Raw genomic sequence first — 20,698 nt, 5'->3', positions numbered from 1 at the left:
CGCGTGTAGACGTGACGGGCGCTATTTCGAAGTTGGTGCCGCTACTTCGAAGTAGCGTGCACGTGTAGACGCAGCCATGGGTTCCAATGTGAGGTGATATGTGACAACCAGCAGTATGTGGCCAGAGTGGTTTCTTTCTTTTTTATTTTTGTTTTTGCTTTGAGGTTTTGTTTTATAATGAAGTTGATGCCCTCAAGGTATTCTGGTAGCCTGTTCCGTGATGTGATCAACTTCACCAAAGAGACACTCTGCCAGGGCTGGTGGGTTTGAAGTGTATTAAGTAAAACTCCTGAACATTATGCTCTGATCATAATTCTGTGGCATCTGAGTGCCTGGCTGTAGACAACAGATTTCTTGGCAAATCTGGATGGTGACTTGAGGTGTGAAGGGAAGAACAGTGATCTGGGAGTTTCTTGTATGTAATTGTCCATGCGGTTCCACTGCAGAAGCTGACCTTGGTATGGGATCGTGAATGCGAGTTTCACACAATGTGAAGCTGCTGGGCTGTTAGCCTGCTTAGCTTCCTGCAGCTGCAGGCAGCCAGGCAGGCTAAGCCCCTTCCCCTGCCTTCCCAGAGCGGCGCTAGGCACCTCTCTAGGTGAGTAGGGGGAAGGCTTTTAGCTCTCCTAGCTGCCTGCCACTGTGGACAGCCAGGTGGGTTAAAACCCCCTTCCCAGAGTGGCACGGCTAAACCCACCCCCCCACTGGCTCAACCCCCAACTGCTCCACCCTGTGGCCCCAGCTCACCTCCCCCAGCGGGAGCTCCAGCCACATGACTAGGGCTCTCCTCCATACCCTAACCTGCCCGCATGCCCAGGCCCCAACCCCACCTGGCTCTAACTCACCCCACCTGCATGCCCTAGTTCAACCCCTCCCCTGTCCTGCTCAACCCGCCACCACATACAGCCCCAGCTCACCCCTCCATGCATGGGACTCTGGCTCTCTGCCGCAGGCATTGCCCCACCTGGAGCCCCAGGGAAGCAGTGGCTGCAGCTGCTCCCACCCAGAGTCCCAGGGAAGCGGCAGCCATGGGCTGCCCCTGCCCCCCGCCAGGGCCCCAGCCCATTCCCCAAGCTCTCCCTGACTTACGCGAAATTCAAGGTTTACAGGGGTTGCGTGGACCTCAACCCTCGCGTACCTTGAGGGATTACTGTACAGGCTTGTTCTAGAAGCTGCTCCTCCCTTCTATAACCCCTCCCCTTTTTTTGTAAGTAAGATTACCCTAGAATCATAGGAAGGGACCACAAGAGACCATTTAATCCACTCATGGCAGGACTAAGTATTATCTACAGCCTTCCTGACAGGAGTGTGTCTAACCTACTCTTAAAAATCTCCAGTGATGGAGATTTCACAACCTACCTTAGCAATTTGTCCCAGTGCTTAGCCACCCTGATGGTTAGACATGATGGGTCTGCCTGGGTTCCCTATTTTGTTGTACCTTGGGAAGCGTGCATAAGGTCCTTGGGGTGGATTCATGGTGGATGAGTTTGTAGAATTTTGAGAACTATTTTCTGGGTGAATTGTAGTATGGGTTCTTAGAGTTAATAGTAGGTGGTGTTTGGAGAGCTGGTGGTTGGCTTCATTTAACATAGTTATGATGGCTGAGAATTTGGACAGGATACCCTTTTGTCTGCTTTAGGGAAAGAGAAGTTACTCACCGTAGTAACGGTGGTTCTTCGAGATGTGTCCCCGTGGGTGCTCCACAATAGGTGACGGGCTCGCCCGGCGCCGCAGATCGGATCTTCCAAGCAGTTTCTGCCGGACCGCACATGCGCCGGCGCGCGCCGCTCCCTTGCACGCTCCTGGCCATGTGCACGATCCGGTCCCCGCCAGTTCCTTGACCAACCGCCTCGGGTGCCCCTGCAAAACACTAACAGAGATCCGAAGCGGGGAGGATGGGCGGGAAGTGGAGCACCCACGGGGACACATCTCGAAGAACCACCGTTACTACGGTGAGTAACTTCTCTTTCTTCTTCGAGTGTCCCCGTGGGTGCTCCACAATAGGTGACTACCCAGCAGTAACCCAAGATAGGAGGTGGGTAATCGGATTATGTGCAGCTTGTCCCCGAGAGGACCACTGCAGAGAGACGGGTATCCTCTTGGAATACCCTGTGAAGGGCGTAATGTTTGGCGAAGGTGTCGTAGGATGACCAGGTCGCCGCTCTGCAAATGTCTTTTAACGCAACGTCCTTGAAAAAGGCTGTTGATGCTGCCACCGCCCTGGTGGAATGAGCCCTGGGAGTGGCCGATAAAGGAGTCTTTTTGAGCTCGTAGCACATTTTTATGCAGGATACAATGTGCTTTGAGATTCTCTGCGATGAGAGACCTTCTCCTTTCGATTTGGGAGCGAGGGAGACTAGGAGTCTATCCGTTTTCCGGAAGGACTTGGTCCTGTCTACGTAGAAGGCTAGCGCCCTCCTCACATCCAGGAGGTGTAGGCGCGCCTCTTCATTGGAGTTATGAGGCTTTGGATAAAACGAGGGTAGAACAATAGGTTCGTTGATGTGAAACTCGGAGGAAACTTTGGGAACAAAGGCTGGATGCAGCCGTATGGTTACCGCCTCCTTGGAAAAAACAGTGCAGGGTGGCGTTGCCATGACTGCCGCGAGCTCGCTCACCCTACGAGCTGACGTAATTGCAAGAAGAAAGGTCGTCTTTATTGTAAGGAGGCGGAGGGGAACCGTGGCCAAGGGCTCGAACGGTGGTCCCATGAGTGTGGTAAGCACCAGGTCCAAGTTCCACGAAGGTGGAATCGGTTTCCGAGGGGGGTAGAGGTTTACCAACCCTTTGAGGAACCTGGTAACCATAGGGTGGGCGAACACCATGTGCCCTTCCTCCTCATGTCTGAACGCCGAGATGGCGGCAAGGTGGACCTTTAACGAGGATAGCGAGAGTCCTCCTCTTTTGAGGTCCAGTAAATACTCTAGAATTGTAGGTATAGGCACCGAAAGGGGGGCCAGTTGTTTGGTAGAACACCAGGCCGTGAAGCGAGTCCATTTTTGTTTGTAGGTCTTCCTAGTGGAAGTCCTCCTGCTACTTTCTAGGACTTGCTGTACTTCCACTGTGCATGTGCTCTCTAGGGAGCTGAGCCATGGATTAGCCACGCTTGCAGTCGCAGGCTTTGGGGGTGCGGATGCACTATGGACCCCTGGGCTTGCGTGAGCAGATCCGGCGCCGCCGGAAGAGGCATCGGTGGACGGTCCGACATGCACAGGAGTAGGGGGAACCATTGTTGGCGATCCCACGTTGGGACTATCAGGATCATCCGGGCCCTTTCCCTCCTGGCTTTTTGCAAAACTTTGTGGATCAGCACTGTGGGAGGAAACGCATAAAGCAGGGGGCCCCCCCACTGGATCGCGAACGCGTCCCCCAGGGACCCCCAGCCCAGTCCTGCTCTGGAGCAGAACCGTGGGCATTGCTTGTTGTGCTGAGTGGCAAACAGATCTATTTGGGGAAACCCCCATGCGTGGAAAATCGACCGTAGCAGATCGGGACGAATCTGCCACTCGTGTGTGAGCGCAAAACGCCTGCTCAGCTGGTCTGCCTTCACGTTGTGCACACCCGGCAAGTATGAGGCTTTCAAGATTATATCGTGGGTGATGCACCAGTTCCATAAACAGATTGCTTCCGCACATAAGGCACGGGATTGAGCTCCTCCTTGCCTGTTTATATAAAACATGGTGGAGGTATTGTCTGTACTGATCCCGACGACTTTGCCTTGTATGTGGTCTCGAAAGTGTTTGCAGGCGTTGAACACTGCTCTGAGCTCCAGTACGTTGATGTGTAGTGACTGTTCCGTGGGTGACCACAGTCCTTGAGTCACCTCTTTGCCCATGTGCGCTCCCCACCCTATGAGGGAGGCATCTGTGGTGAGGAAAACCGAGATTTGCGGCTGATGGAAGGGTACCCCTGTTAGCAAGTTCCTGGGGTTTACCCACCATTGCAGGGATTTGCGCACCCCGGGTGTGGGCGACACCGCCCTGTGAACGGTGTGTACTGCCGGTTTGTATACACTGGCCAGCCAGTGCTGCATGCTGCGCATGTGCAACCTGGCGTTTTGTACCACAAACGTTGCCGCTGCCATGTGGCCCAGCAGCTGCAAGCACGTCAAGACCGGCACCGTAGGGCTGAAGGTGATGACTTGCACGAGGGAACCGATGGCTCGAAAGCGAGCCTCTGGTAGGTATACTCTCGCCGTGATCGAGTTTATGCGAGCCCCTATGAACTCTATGTCCTGTGTGGGGTCTATTTTTGATTTTGCCAGATTGATAACCAGGCCAAGTGAGGAGAACGTGTTTGCTGTGACGCGTATCATGCGGAGAACCTCCCCCTTCGAGGCCCCTTTGAGCAGGCAGTCGTCCAGATACGGGAAAATAAATACCCCCTGTCTGTGCAGGTAGGCTGACACCACTGCCAAGGTCTTGGTGAAGACTCTGGGGGCCGAGGAGAGGCCAAACAGTAGGACTTTGTATTGGAAGTGTTCGTTGCCTACCATGAACCGGAGAAATCGCCGGTGAGCCGGATGGATGGTTATGTGGAAGTACGCGTCTTGTAAATCGAGGGCTGCGAACCAATCTCCATCGTCCAGTGCTGTAAGGATGGAGGCAATCGTGATCATCCGAAAACGTTGTTTGCGCAGATACCTGTTGAGGCCGCGAAGGTCTAAGATGGGCCTCCAGCCTCCTGTCTTTTTCTCCGTTAGGAAATACCGGGAGTAAAACCCTTTTCCTTGCAGTTGCTCCGGCACCCTTTCCACCGCCCCTATGAGCACGAGATGGGCCACCTCGTGCCTGAGCCTGGCTACATGGGAGGCCTCCTGGAGGTGGGGCTTGGGCAGAGGTCGCGATGGTGGGAGCAACTGGAAGAGGATGGCGTACCCCGTGGCTATGATCTCCAGCACCCATTTGTCTGTGGTGATCCTTTGCCACTGGTCGTAGAATGGTTGGAGGCGATGGTGAAATAGCTGCTTCGGATGACCTTGTGCGATGGTAGTGATGGCGCAGCCCTGGATCTGTATGTCAAACTTGTGGCCTTTGGCCCCGCCCCGAGGACGCACGGCCCTGTTGTGAGCGTCGCCTGGGAGTTCTGTACTGCTGGTGCTGCTGATGCCGCCCTTGCTCGTAACCCCTGTGATACTGGGGGCGCTGTTGCTGGTACTGGTACCGCCTTTGCTGAGGGTAGTGCCTTTTCTTTGTGTATGGAGGGGTGTAAATCCCCAGGGTCCTGAGTGTGGCTCTTGAATCTTTACTGGAATGAAGGACCGAGTCAGTTGATTCAGCAAACAGCTTCTGCGAGTCGAAGGGAAGGTCAACTATCTTTGCCTGCAGATCTCTCGGTATACCCGAGGTCTGGAGCCAGGACTCCCGTCGCATCACCACTGCAGTTGCTGTGGAACGTGCTGCTGTGTCCGCAACGTCCAAAGCAATCTGAACTCCCATCCTCGCAGCCGCATAGCCTTCTTGCACTATGGCCTTGAGGACCGGCTTTTTGTCCTCTGGAAGCAAGTCCATGAGGGAGGTTAACCTAGAATAGTTGTCAAAATTATGGTTCGCCAAGTGCGCTGCGTAATTTGCCATTCGCAACGTTAAAGTAGAGGAGGAGTAGACCTTTCTGCCGAACAGCTCTAGCTTCTTGGCATCTTTGTCCGTTCCCCCTGTTTTAAATTGAGATGTTTTTGATCTTTGTTGCGAGGACTCCACCACCAAGGAGTTTGGCTGTGGGTGGCTAAACAGGAACTCCATGCCCTTCGCCGGCACGAAGTATTTCTTATCCGCTCTCTTTTGGACAGGCGGAATAGTTGCAGGGGTCTGCCATATGGTAGTGGCGGACTCTAAGATCGCTTCATCAAGCGGTATTGCTACTCTGGAGGAGGCCGGAGGTCTCAAATTTTTGAGGAGCTTATGGTGTTTCTCTTGCACCTCTGCTGTCTGGATGCCTTGCGTGAAGGCCACCCTCTTAAACAGCTCCTGAAACTGTTTGAGATCGTCCGTAGGATGGACGTCCCCCAGGGCCGTGGCCTCGTCCGGGGAGGAGAGCGAGGAACCGCTGGGGTACGTCTCTCTGGACCCTTCCGGTTCCTGCTGGTGATGGTACACCCTCTCGCTGGAGGTTTGCGAGGGAAAATCTCGGGGTTCCATGACCAGTCCCCCCTGAGATGCTTGAGTCTCTGTCCCCGATCGCGATTGCCCTCGGGGGTACGAGGTAGTGTGTGGGGATCTTTCCCTAGTAGATTGCCGATGGTGTCCGTGCCCCGCGTGGTAGGGGCGACCATGGCAGTATAGGCACTGTTCCTGGGAAGGTGACCTTGACCATTCCCTTGGTGTGTACCCTCTGCGTCTGGGGGAGGGAGATCGTCGAGACACTGGAGAGAGCGATTTCGCATAACAGTCCAGCGGTTCAAATCCCAGGAAGGGTGAAGGTGGTGCCAGCCATGGTGAGGCTGGTTGTAAAAATGGAGAAGGCGGCTCCGGGTAGGCTAGGGGGGACCCCTGCCTTCTGGTTGGAGTCTGCAACATAAGCGGAGGGCTGTGAGAAACCAGCTCCACAGCCCTGTCCGGAGAGGGGCTGCAGTGCCTCCTCTTGTGAGCAGCCTTCCCACTCCCTGGAGGAGGTAACTCCGCCCCCTGACGGGCGGGGGATCCCGGCCCCGTCGGCACCGTGCTAGGCACGCTCGAAGGCGGTGCCGCACGTGCGGTGTCCTTCTGCGCCTGCAGGCTACGTGCCTGCGCGCCCTGCACCGCCGGTTCCCTGGGGGTCGGTGCCGCTGTCTGCGGTGCCGCCAGTACCGGCGTTTGCTTAGCCGCTGCCCTGCCTGCGGTGCGGGGCGGCTGGCTGATTATTGGAGGCTGAGCCGTTTCCACGTGGCTCTCCGTGCCGCCGCCGATCAGCTGTTGCTGCGGCTGGGGGCTGCTTGCTCCTCCCGTCCTGCTCACTGTTGCTGCCGGCAGGGATCGGGCCGGAGAAACTTTCCTCCGTTTTTGCGCTGATGGAGTGAGGGAGGCAGCTTTCCTTTTAAGGGCCCCGGAGGGTCCCTCCTGCTGCAGCCGCTCCGGCAAGTCTGGCTGGAGGGCCTTATCAAGAAGCAGCATTTTAATCCGCATCTCCCTGTCCCTCCGTGCTCTGGTTGTTAATTTAGCACAGAAGGCACATTTCTGTGCCACATGGGACTCCCCCAGGCACCTTATGCATAGACTGTGCCCATCGGACACTGGCATCGCCTCTTGGCAGGACTCACATTTTTTAAAGCCTGAAGAGGACATTGTTGGTGAGTCTTTGAGTTTTTAAGTGGGTACTTAGCACCTACTTTGTGCTGTTTTCCCCGTCGATGGCCTGCCTCAGCAGGAGGGCTGATGGCCCTAGCTCCTGGCCTCCGGCGCTTGTTACTGGGACTGGGCTGAGCTGTCCCTCTCGTAGCTTGTTTGTTGTTGTTTTGTTTTTTTTTTTTACAAAATAACAACCGGCTAACTTATAGTAGCCTAAGTAACTGAAAAACTTCAAAGAAAAACAGATAAAGTCGTTGAATACGCTATTTGGCCTTAGCCTAGTCGGATTCCGTCTGCAGCCGACGGCGGTTAAGAGGAACTGGCGGGGACCGGATCGCGCACATGGCCAGGAGTGCGCAAGGGAGCGGCGTGCGCCGGCGCATGCGCGGTCTGGCAGAAACTGCTTGGAAGATCCGATCTGCGGCGCCGGGCAAGCCCGTCACCTATTGTGGAGCACCCACGGGGACACTCGAAGAAGAAAAATGACTTACTGAAATCTTTGAACATAACAACTGTCACAATCTTTCCACTGCCAAGAGTATAGCCATACAATCCATGCAATTCAACCAGCAACGATGTAATGAATAATGTGTGGTTTTGTCCATTGTGGGTTTTCTTATGACTATAACAGGGATGTGGTAGTTGTGGTTGGTATCACGTTGTGAAAGAATTCTTTCAGGTGAAGTTGGTAAAAGAACAACTTATAGTTCATGTCACGTTAATATGGCAGTAGGCTGCATGATGTGGCAGAGGTTCAGTCCTTTGCGTAGTACAGATAATTCAGCTCCAGTTAGGGGTAGTCGTGATAAATTGATGGTGGGATATCATGTGATGTCCGTGTGGTGGGTTCCGGAGCCATGGTTTCTCCTGGAGATAGTGTTCTGTGGGAGTTGCTGTAGACTGTTCCTCTTTTTGTACGTGTTCCATGGCTGTCCTCGGGTTTTCTGATGACTGTTTTGTGTTTCTTGCATAGTGTCTAGGTAGGTCTCCAGTTATTTTTGCTTCTAGTGTATGTGATAATTTCTTGTTTGACGTGGTCCATTCTGGAGCGTGTTAAATATTCAAAAATTCAGTTATATGTGTTTATGTAGAACTTGTAACTATGTCACCAATCACTCCAGCCTCAACAAAAAAGGAAAATGTACCTGGAATAATTTATCTCTGACCTTAATGACACAATGGCCTTTCCCCAGCCTGTCAGCATAACCCACCTGAAATGTTGGCACCTTCCCCCGGCCCAGGGGAGAGTTCCATGGCTTCCCCTGTATCAGAAGCTGTGGGTGGCCGCACTGAGAGTGAGATCCCAGTTTGGAGTCAGGATGCTCCAAATAACACCCCCATCTCCAGCTCACTAACACCAGCACCCCCACACCCCATGCTACCTCCTCCAACCCCATACACCCTGAGTCCCAGCCAAGGGAGGTGGAGAGAGCTGGGCCTCTCACAACAGCTGCTGTAATCGGAGTAGTCTCTCTCCTCCCTGCTGCCCTGACCCAGCTAGGAGACAAGGTGCTCCAAACTCCCCCTCCCCCAGCCATTCCCTCCCTCCCTCATTATATCCTCTTCCTACCAGCTGGGAGAGACAGGCTGCTCTGTCCTTAGCAGAGAGCTGATGCTGTGATGAGGGGGAAGTGCTCCTCCCTCAGCCAGGCAGCTCCCTGAATGGCAGCCCTGAGCCCTTGGGTGGGGCTTATTAAGCAGCTGGGCTACCACACAGCTTACTGAGATCCTTGAGCCAGATGCAGGGCCACCCAGGGATTGGCCCCCTCATGCACTCACCACAGCAGCAGAAGACAGAGCTGCCTGGCAGCACCACGCTGCCTCTCCCAGCCCGCTGTGCTGGGCCTCACTGTGGCAGCACCAAGCGGAGCACCCCAGCCCTGGCTTCTGCCAGCCCAGATAGTGCAGTTGTGGGAGGCTGACCCTTGCTGCAGCCCCATGTCAGGCCCACTGGTAATCCCTTGGGTGCACTGCTTGAGAAAGGGGCCTTTGGCAAGGGGGGCAGAGCACGGGCAGGGTGGAACAGAGTTGGGGAAGGAACAAGGCTTGTGGCAGGGGGTGCCTCAAGTATGGGGCTGGTTGCCCCAGGCCCCCCCATGAACGGCTGGCTCTGACTGCAGCCACCAAGGTTCCCTTTCAACTGGCTAGTTCAAGTCAAAAATTGCACACCTGCATGTTGTTCTGGGTGTAGGACCTCTGTTACTCTGCGCCATGCAAATGGAAATGTTTTATTTCCATTATCTCTTAAGTTCCTCTAAGCCTCATTCTTTTCTCTCTGCAGTGAATTCAACGTGGGAAGTACTATATATAAACCACTGGCCATTAGAGAAACATTAGCAGAATTGAGACTCTTCCATAAAGATGCTTTCAAAGCTCAGTATTTATAGCTGCAATTTTAACAATTGTTTTCAGCAGCAAGCTTCCTTTGCTACCCCTGTGAGACCATAATGCATATTAATGAGCCCCCTGTGATTTCATTCTCACATACTGAACTGTTCAGAAAGAAATCTCACTTGCTTATCATTTTTGTTAAAACCGGAGCTCTGCGGCTTCCACATGCGCTGGAAGTGCCAGAGAGTGCACCTCTTTCGACATGTAAGGGAAGGCGATTGCAAGAAAATAAGCAGTGTTTCTTTTGTGTTTTGGATACTGAGTCATTGAAACCCAGTCAGACTCCAGTAACATTTTTCCCTTGCAGTTCTATAGGTTTAGGGAAAGCTGAAAACCTGTATGACCCTGACAGACTGGGGGTGGCTTCTTTTCTTTTCACCATTTAAATAGCAAATGAAACATTTCCTGTGACCAGTGTTCAGAATCTAGAACAGGGTGGGGAAATTTTATGAGTCAAAGGCCAATGACCCACTCAGTTGGGGGCCACACAAATAAAAAGAAAAAAAAAACAAAACACAACAATAACAAGCCCCAAAGCCAACCTCACTGACATGGTCCCCAACTGAAAACAGAGAAGAGACTCTCCCTGCACACCAGGAGGGAAGCCAGGGCTAGTAGGTTTTGTTGGGCCCCGAGGCTCTGGGGTGGGGCCAAAATTAGGATGTTTGTGTGTGGGAGGGGGCTGCCAGGAAGCAGGTGTGGGGTTTGGGCAGCTGGGCAGGAGGGAGAGTGCAGGATCGGGCTGGAAGGTCTGGGAGGATGGGAGGATGCAGGCGCAGGCTGGGCAGGAGGTCTAGGCAGAAGAGAGAGAGGGTGCAGGATTAGGCTGTGGTGGATGGTATAGAAATGGGCTGGGTTGGAGGTCTGGGCGATGGGGGGCACTTACCAGCACAGCTTCCCAGGAGCACACATGGCTTCATGTCCCCTGCTACTCCTATTGGCTTCAATGCCAGCCAATTAGAGCAGCAGGGGAAAACATCCAGGCAATGCTTTCCTGCACTGCCGTTCCCCCAGATGAGGGGATTGGGGAGGCAGTGGCAGTGTGTGGAGCTGCTTCTCCTGCCACCAGGTACATCCTGTGGGCCTGATCCAACCCAGGCTTACCTGACTCTGGCCCATGAGGCTTGGGGCTCCACACTCCCCAAACTGCAGCGAGTTGGATGTGCGGGGCGGGGGGAAGCCTCGTGGGCCAGATCTAGGCAAGCCACAGGCTGGATCCAGACCACCTGGCATAGGCTCCCCTTCCCTGATCCAGAGGTAGGAGGCCTCCTCCTTCTGGGTCTCAGGCTTTGAGAGCCTTCTGTCTGGTGATGGGTAATAGAATAGGGTATATCTTCCTGCTCTTTGAACAGCTGTACAGGTTTTATGATGGGCAGCTATCTACCTTGGTTTGGCCACCTCCCAGTTGTCAGAGTTGGTTATGGTTAAGTGATCTTATTATTCAGTCTGTTTCCTTTTCCACCTTAGGAAATTTTCATTCCAGATTTAAATAATTCAGTGAGGTGAAGAGGAGGAGAGGATGGATGATTACTGGATAATTAGCAACAACTGAAGTCTCCGCTGAAGGCAGATTGGAAGCTTGCCAAGGCATGCTTTCTTCTTTTTGATGTTTCAAAGCTTCCTGTTTTGATTTTTCAAACAGTGCATAAGTTAATGAATCCTAACAACCTCTGTCATGTGCAAGATTTTAAAGCTAAAGGGGCACCATCAGCCAAAGGGTCTGGACTTGCTTTTCATCACCTTTGGGCTAAGTACCAATGAATTTCTTACTTTTAAAGTGCTTCAGTAAAATATGCTAGCAGTGAACACAGCTAGTACCTAATCCTCCTCCACCACTTCTCTGCAAAAGAGACTAGTCTGATCAGGCTTAAGGTCAGGGACAGAAACCCTGGCTTTCCCTCTTCATTATAAAATGTTCCCTGCAAGTGCAACTTATCTGGAACCTTTTACGTAGGCTCAAGCGAATGAAACTCGGAACTAATCCAGCCTGGAGGGGACGGACGCATTCTACCATTGCCAGGCTTATCTGAGATGATAGTCTCTGCTAGCCACAGACAGAAGCTGCTGCTTTTGGTGACTGAAGCACTTGGATTTGCCTCATCTGAGTCCAACAACAACCCCACACCTCCAGTGAGTAGTTCTCACAGCACGGAGGTAGTTATCCATTCATAAAGAGTTTTGAGTTTCGTATGATGAAGGCTAATATGCTGTGGAAAAAATGGGCACAAAACAGCACTTGAGTGTGTCCACCTTCCAAACGTTGAACCACTCATATTCAAGTTTTCACTGTCCCTTTGGGCAAAGCTGCTAGTCTTCCTTACGCTGTACCACAAAGGTTCAACACCCTTCCTCCACCCAAACCTATCTAATCTAGTGAAGAGAAACTTTTGTACTTTGACAACCACACAAGGCAAGAGGTGACTGGAAGGTTAACAGTGAAATAAATTTGAAGCACGTGATTAAGAGGTGAGAGTAACATCCTGTACAGTAAAGCACTGTGGAGTCAGTTACTATCTAACAGTAAAGTGAGAGAGAAGGAAATGTCATAGAGGGCCTGACAATGTAGGCCTGGTGAGAGGTTTGAGGTCAAAGGCCTGAACAGCATAGGTTAACTATGCTAGCAAAAAGCTAAACTGTGAGCAAAGCAGGTCTGGCTCACAAGAATGTGACAAGAGACAGGGCTGCTGATAAACACATGCCTAGCACCAGGCACAGACCAGGTATGTAAACATTCCAGGAAGATGGAACAGAACATCTTGCGTGGTACCAGTACACTTCTCACAGGTAACGGGGACAGAGGTTCAGCACAGGCTCGTGATGACAGCATGATGGATAATGTTGTTTTGATCAAACCACCATGTTCAAGGTAATGGGTGGTATCTAGTCATGATGGGGTGTAACATAATATGTCTGGGGATCACACCTGGCTTACGTAACTTGTTTGTATCAGGGTATAAAAGTGCATCTCAGTTGGGCTGTCTCATCTGGCCTGGGGAAAGCGGAAGATCCTTACCTTTTAATTGTGCCAAGTCCATCGTCATGGTGTATGCACATATTAGTGTAAACTGATCTCTGGTTTAGACGCTGAGCATGCGAGAAACCTTATATTGTTTGCCAATAAGCCTGGTTCCAGTGCCTTTGTACCTTACTGATTTGTGGTCACTGGGGGCTCTCAGAAGTCTGCAGTGTTGGCTGGCTGTACAGAGCCAGCACAGCGTTCAGAGAGAGCGCACACACTCACCCCAATGGTTATCTGCACTGAATGGAGCAGAACAGATGCCAGAGCACCACACCAGTAGCAGTGTCTGACTACAGGACCATTTCATAAACCGTATGAAATGTTTTCTTTCATCACTTGTATTAACTACAGAAAAAAACCCATCCATTTTAAATCATAGACGCTAGTGCAAGAAGAGACCTAATGGGTCAAGTTATCTTCAGAGATTGCCTTAGACCAAGCTCTTAATTTGACTTTGATCTGCTATGAACAAGTGTGCTCTTGGTATCTGTTTTATAACTGGCTTTAGCTTTATTTATTGCCCTTTCAACTGAAAGCATGCAATTGCAATGGCTACTGCAAGTGCTCCTGTACTGGTTGGTTATGAGAAATCCAGTATCATTCTCTAAGCTATTTTTAAAAACAGCTCTGTGAGATCAAAACCTAGCTTTGATTTTTGGGTGGAGGGAGAACCAAAAGGGTAATGTCCTGCTGAGTGCTTTGGTTATAATGATTAAGCCAGACTCTCAGACCAAATAGGATTTCTAGTTGCCATCTCTACATTTGAATTCAAATGTAGCTAGAGGGAAATTCAAACACTCAGGTCTTGTCTACACTAGCCTCTCCTTTGAAGGGGGCATGTACACAAGCCAGATCAGTGAATAGCAATGAGGTGATGTGCTGAATATGCAGCATCTCATTAGCGTAGTTCTCATCACGCGAACTTTGAAGTTGCTAACTTCAAAGCGCTGGTGAGCATCTAGTTGCAGGCACTTCGAAAATGTTTTGCGAGTAAGGGAACTTCAAAGTAGTGTGGGTACTTCAAAGTGCCTGCGGCTAGATTGCTTGCCAGCACTTTGAAGTTAGCAACTTTGAAGTTTGCACGACGAGAATTATGCTAATGAGGTGCTGCATATCCAGCGCATCACCTCATTGCTATTCACCGATCTGGCTCATTTACATGCCCCCTTCGAAGGAGGGTGCTAGCGTGGATGAGCCCTAAGAGTGAGATGCTGGATAAAGCATCTTACTCACAATGTCCTGGAGGATAAATATGCTCTCTAATTGTTGTATAACGTTAATTTTAGTTAAGCTTGTTATCTGTAGTGGATCTCTGTGTCCAAGTGCTGCTGTTGAATACTGCCTGTTTACCCTAATTTGTAATGGCCTTTGGGGAGAAAAGATGATTGCCCACATCTGTTAGAAAAGCAAGATTATTGCTCTCTGCATTAATCTTGAAACTATTTGTAATAGGTGGCAGGCTGTAACACCCTTCGTAATAACTCGATATAAATGCCAATGTGAGATAGAAAGGGTGTTGAGTGCCAAACAGTTCCCCAGGTCCACAGATCGTAGGTTGAAAACCACTGGTTCAGGTTGCTCCCATACAGGTCAATGGCTAATCAGTGCTCTCCATCTCTATGAAGAAAACCAGCTTTAAAGATGATCTGGTGACGCACGTGGAATTTAGAGAACTTTGAAACGCTGGCAATTGATGGGAGAGGGCTGCTCAACTTTAGCAGTGACTTGGTAGGAGCCACCCAATACCAGTGAAATGCCCCGAATGTTGGGCTAAAAAGAATTAGGCAGGATCTTTTTCCGGGGGATAAGGCAAAATGCCACATTTATTGGTAATACGTATATCAAGCAACACTGTGTCATATGCAGATGATGTGTTACACTCATGCACTCTCTTTCTCACACACACACAAACACCATCTTATTGTTGTTACCCAGTAGTTACTCCCCCTAACTTCACTGGTCAGGTGAGTTAGATGGCAGAGCGGTGAAGCCAGGCTTCTATGGATTGGGATTGATGGTCTGATGTTGACAACATGAAAATTCCAGGATCCTCCTGCAAGACACCTTAGATTTATAGTCGCTTCCCTGTCATGAAGGTCTATACCAGTTAGTCATCATGTACATATGCAGACTCTAGATCATCACAGGCATAAGCCTACATCATCTGTGGCACCTTCTTCTGGGTGTTGTCTTAGTGCTGCCACTCCAATCTTCAAAAAGGGTCTTGGAATTTGCCTCCATAGAAGGTGCTTGCTTCTGCCTCCCAAGGTCACCAGGGAGGGGACTAGGAGGTCAGGGAAGGGGTAGGGCATGCACATGGCGGGAGGTTGCCTGGGGCCCCATGCCTGCAACACTGGGTGGGGGCCTCCCCAGGCTCCTTCACCCCCCACCTCCTGGGACAGCACTGCCTAGTACACTGAAGTCATGGTCCATGACTCAGGGATTGCCTGCACTGGGAACTTAGTGCAAACTGCCCAGCTACCAAGGGTGTGAATTTAGACCATAGCTGCTCCTCACTAATTCCCAGTGGGGACACTGTTACTGTACATTAAAAGTGCTTTTGTGCTCCTCAATTTAATATGTGTTAGCATGGATGAAGCTTAAACTGCCTAAGGACGCTTTTAGTGAGCAGTACAAGTGTTAGGGTACACAGAGTTGGTGCAGAGCCACTGGTGGGCTGTAAACACACACCCCCATTAGCTGTGCACTAAGTCTCCTCTGTAGGCTAGCTCTTGGGATCTCAGGTATTACTTATGGCAATACTACTACTAATCTTCCCTGGCTGTAGCACAGATGAGGCCAGCACTCTCATTACAGATGCTGCTTTCAGAGGAGGACATGAGTGTCTGAGGCTACGTGTAAGCAGCGGGTAGCAGGATGTATAAGGAGACCTGCCCAGTCTGTATATGGAAAAGAGCTAAGGCTCTGATTTGAAAAGTTTCACTTTAGGTTTCTCAATTATTAACTTAACTCAAGTGGCAATTGTTTAAACGGTGGTCCATGAGTCGAATTCCTCCCTATCATACACTGAAGTTGAGCCAACAATTTTACTTGATCATCCAACCATTAAGTTCTTAAAGTATCACTAATGGCTTTTGCTAGAATAGCCCTATGGACTAACAAAACAGGTTCCCACTTCATATTTCTAACTTCACACACAAGAAAGATACATGCATACAAACAGTATACACAGATTCAACGGATTACAACTTTTTTAAAATGATGTCACATGATGTAGTTCACATAAAGCATATTTGAACTAAGCATATTCATATGCCAATAGGCTATATTCAGTATCCAATACCACATTCCCACACCCTTTATTCAACCAGCAGCCATGCCCCAGGTTGAAGCCAATTGAAATTATCACAGGCCCAAGAGGACAGCCTGCAAACCACAAATCCCATGGTACCTTTGAACTCTAGAAGGGACTTTTGGGTGGAACAGAAGGTTCTGGTAGGGATAACTGGAAGAGATGTGTTGTTTGGGTGAAAAAGCAAATAGTCTCAGGGCTATAGTCTGCTATCAAACTTACAATTTAAGCTGGGCAAAGCATTTCCATATGAATGGGTTCTCCATCAAAACCTGCAGTCTTAGTCACAGGTGAGGCCCCTAGGGTGTCACCAGCTACATGCCCACCTCAGCCTGGGGAAGCACGAGAACACCCCTCTTCTGTCCCAAGCTCCGCCTGTCCCCACCCTTGCTCCGCCCCACCTATTACCCCAGCCAAGGTGACCACGGGGCCTAGCTAGGCTGGAGGGCCAGCACTAGCAGCAGGGGTCTGTGCTGCCCTCCACCCGCTGTCACTGGCAGCAGAAAGGAGGAGAGCTCAGTAACGTGGCCCCAGGCCATGCTGCACTCTGGATGCGCTGGGCAAAACATTTAGCTTAGTTTGTTGCTCTTCTGTGACAGATGAGGACTTGCTGTGATCTCAGTACGTACTGTGTAAGGCATTGGCATGTAGACAATCATTCAATTGTCTAGTGTGACATTATTTGATATTAATGTATTAATTAGCCTTAGGCCAATGATCCTAGAAGTCTGTTTGTCTGGAACACTCAGAAGTAATCATGAGAAATATCTGTCAGACCAGCAGAGCAACTAAATGCCCATTTTAATGAGAGCTCCTTTTAGAAATTTCTTTGCCTCAAGATCTGAAAAGGTCCAAAAACCCCCAAACCCCTCTCGCTGGAGGTGCAAACGATTTGTCGCTAGAAATATAATGTGTTGCCTGTATTTTTAACTAACTCTGGTTTGTGTATGTTTCTTGCCAGAAAGCAAAAGAAAATGAAATCTAGCCACTATGACAAAGCTCCTTTCCCACATCATTAAGGAGTCTGCTCTGCAGTCACAGCCATTAAAGAACCAACATTCATCAGGTGCTCTGTGACTGAGATGATCGGTTCCCTACTTGGCCTAGGGTACTTTACTGTGAGGTAGTGGTTGGCAAACTGAGGCTTGGGCTGTGCTACCAAGTTGTGGTCGTAAGTACACCCCTGAGCCACTTAGTTATGCCTACCTGACCCCACGTGCAGGCAAGGCTAGTTCAGTGAGAGACTTCACCTGTGGGCATACCTACCTACCTCCTCTTAGCGGTGTAAGTCCCCCACTTCCCCCCCAGGCCTTATTAGTGTCTTCACCAAATGGTACAGTGATGCAGCTGTGGGCTGAAAGCCATGGCTAGTAGCTTTCCTGTTACTAGGGAGTTATGTGCACGTAGACATCATACACTTATCACCGCTTATCTGAGCCTCTGCAAGCAGTTTTATGTACAGTTTGAGTATGTGGCAGTGTCTACACTGGAGCATAAAGTTGATTTAAGGCACTTAGTTCGTTTTCACAACGTGACTGTCTTCACAGTAAATACCATTAGGCTGATTTTTTAAGAGGTGCTAAGGTCAACTTTCTCATCCTGTCCTTCCCAGGCGGTGTAACGCCAACTTCGAATTTAAAAGGCCAAATTAATGCTAGTGTGGATAGTGTTACTTTAAATCAATTTTACTGGCCTCCAAAGGTATCCCACAATGCCCCACAGGTGCCCGTTCTGTCCACTTGTACCTGTGTGCTGCTCTCCAGGTATGCAGGAAATAGGTAACAGGAAGCCCAGCAACTTGAATTCACTTTTTTTCTGGCCAGTGTGGCAATTTCATCTAGCCAGGATTTCTCAGGGTCGTGAAAGAGCCCCAGCATGAAGCCATCAGGAGATCCAGGATCTCATTTCTGTGTGGAGGGATGAATCTGTGCTGAGTAAATGCCAGGGATGCTCACCAACGCCAGGTGAAAATCAAGCTCCCCCACCCCACCCCCACACACTATATGGCTGTGTGGGCTATGACTGCCTGTGCGGGGTTTCAGTACTTGAGAGGGCTTCCTCCCTGCACAGGAATTAGCGGGAGAGGCTGAGAAACTTGTTTTCTCTGCTTCACATTTTACAGGGCTGGCCCTCCCTCCCTGCAAGCTGCCATGCGGTGATTACATTTTTAAGCAATCAGTCCTGGGACTGTGCTTCATCGTGTCCCTCTTTAAAGAACAATAACCTTGATTTCAAGTGTGTTGTGAGAGCGCCCAGCTGACTGAACCATTTTAACAGGTTGTTCAGCTTGTTTTCTGCGCTTCACATTTTATAGGGCAGCCCCCCACCCACCAGGTTCAGCTGGCAGGGTAGCCCCCACCCCCCACCACATGGCTAGCCCTCGCGCCACCACACCACGAGGTGCCTGGGCTGTGCAGACCACGCTTCCAGACAGCAGCATGTCCTGCCTTGCACGGTGTGAAGGCTTCTTCCCTCTACATGGTTTAGCAGGAGAGGCCAAGAAACTTGTTTTCTGCACTTCACATTTTACAGGGCTGCCCACCCTCCAGGCACCATGCAGCTGGCAGGCTAGCCCCCTCCCTCAACCCGAAGGCTAGCCTCTGCCCCCCATACCGCATGGCTGCTGTGCTGTGCAGATTGTGATTTTTAAACCCAAAACTTTAACAATAACCTTGTTACCAATTGTCTTTCACCTCCTCTGGGCAGTTCTGGGAGCGCCCTACTGGTGCCATACAGCCTGGCTCAGGAATCATGGGGAGGGCAGCAGAATGTGACTGGGGGACATACAGAGTACTCTCCCTTCCCAAAGCGCGTGGCTCATGGGGAGGATTTCCTATGAAGGAATGGAGCTTGTGGGCTTTCTCTCTTCCTTCCCTCTCACACACAGGCAGTGGCTGGGGAAAGGCTTCTTTAGCAGAAGAGGCGAGAGAGTCCCTTAAGTCTTTCCTCAACTCTTCTGTCTTCTAATGCATGGGTGTCCAACCTTTTCGCTTACCTGGGCCGCATTGAGTGAAGAGGAATTGTCTTGGGCCGCATATAAAATATTTAATATAGTTAAAGTATATAAATCACATAATAATGTTAAAAGTTTACGATCTTGTGGGGCTGCATTACTAGCTGTCCAGGGCCGCATGTGGCCCGTGGGCCGTGCGTTGGACATGCCTGTTCTAATGCTTCCTTAAGTTTTTTTTCCTCTTCTCATGCCACTATTACTGCTGACAGGTTAACGGCTCCTTCCCAGCAGCCACTAGACACCGATGCCCTCTGGGATTCTTCCTTTTCTTTGGTTTAGTCTTGGGGATTCATAATGAGTCTGGAGCTAATACATCTAACGGTCTCCAGGCCTCATTTTGGAGATGTCTGTGTAATGGCTCCATCCAGCACACTAACCACTAAACACCAATGCCCTCTGTCTTTCCTTCTCTCCTTCAGCCGGATACACTACTGCTACCCCTGTTTCCTTGTGGCCACATCTACGCTTACAAAAAACTTCGAAATGGCCATGCTAATGGCCAAGTCGAACAATACTGTGTTCAATGTGTAAGGTAATGCACATTGGAAAAAATAACCCAAATTACACGTACAACATGATGGGGTCAAATTTAGCTACGACAGATCAGGAAAGGGATCTTGGAGTTATAGTGGATAGTTCTCTGAAGACATCCACGCAGTGTGCAGCAGCAGTTAGTAAAGCAAATAGGATGTTAGGAATTATTAAAAAAGGGATAGATAATAAGACAAAAGATATCATACTTCCCCTATATAAAACTATGGTATGCCCACATCTTGAGTACTGCGTGCAGATGTGGTCTCCTCACCTCAAAAAAGATATATTGGTGTTAGAAAAGGTTCAGAAAAGGATGACTAAGATGATTAGGGGTTTGGAACGGGTCCCATATGGGGAGAGGCTAGAGAGACTGGGACTTTTCAGTCTGGAAAAGAGGCGATTGAGGGTGATATGATAGAGGTATATAAAATCATGAATGGTGTGGAGAAAGTGAATATAGAAAAATTATTTACCTTTTCCCATAATACAAGAACTAGGGGACACCAAATGAAATTGATGGGTAGTAGGTTCAAAACTAATAAAAGGAAATTATTCTTCACACAGCGCACAGTCAACCTGTGGAACTCCTTGCCGGAGGAGGCTGTGAAGGCCAGGACTCTATTAGGGTTTAAAAAAGAGCTCGATAAATGTTTGGGGGTTAGGTCCATAAATGGCTATTAGCCAGGGGTAAAGTATGGTGCCCTAGCCTTCAGTACAAGGGCAGGAGAAGGATGGCAGGAGATAAGTCACTTGATCATTGTCTTCTGTTCTCCTTCTCTGGGGCACCTGGCATTGGCCACTGTCAGCAGACGGGATACTGGGCTGGACGGACCTTTGGTCTGACCCAGTATGGCCATTCTTATGTTCTTATGTTCTTATACTAATGAGGTGCTGAAATGAATATTCAGAGCCTCATTAGCAGGCCACCAGCTGTGGCATTTTGAAAGTGCCACTGTTTGCTCACCTGCAGCTCATCTGCATGGGGGTCCTTTTAAAAAGGACCCTGCCAACATTGAAAGCCCTTATTCCTATCAGCTGCCTCATAAGTATTCTTCAATTTGGCCATTAGCATGGCCAATTCGAAGTTCTTGTAAGTGTAGATGTACCCTGTATCTTCTTTCCTGGTGAATAATATGAAATCTTTCACTAGTTGCATAGGCCACTAG

Source organism: Carettochelys insculpta, chromosome 16 (genome assembly GCF_033958435.1).
Source record: "Carettochelys insculpta isolate YL-2023 chromosome 16, ASM3395843v1, whole genome shotgun sequence".
NCBI classification, from domain to species: Eukaryota; Metazoa; Chordata; order Testudines; family Carettochelyidae; genus Carettochelys; species Carettochelys insculpta.
This window is presented reverse-complemented; position numbering follows the sequence as displayed.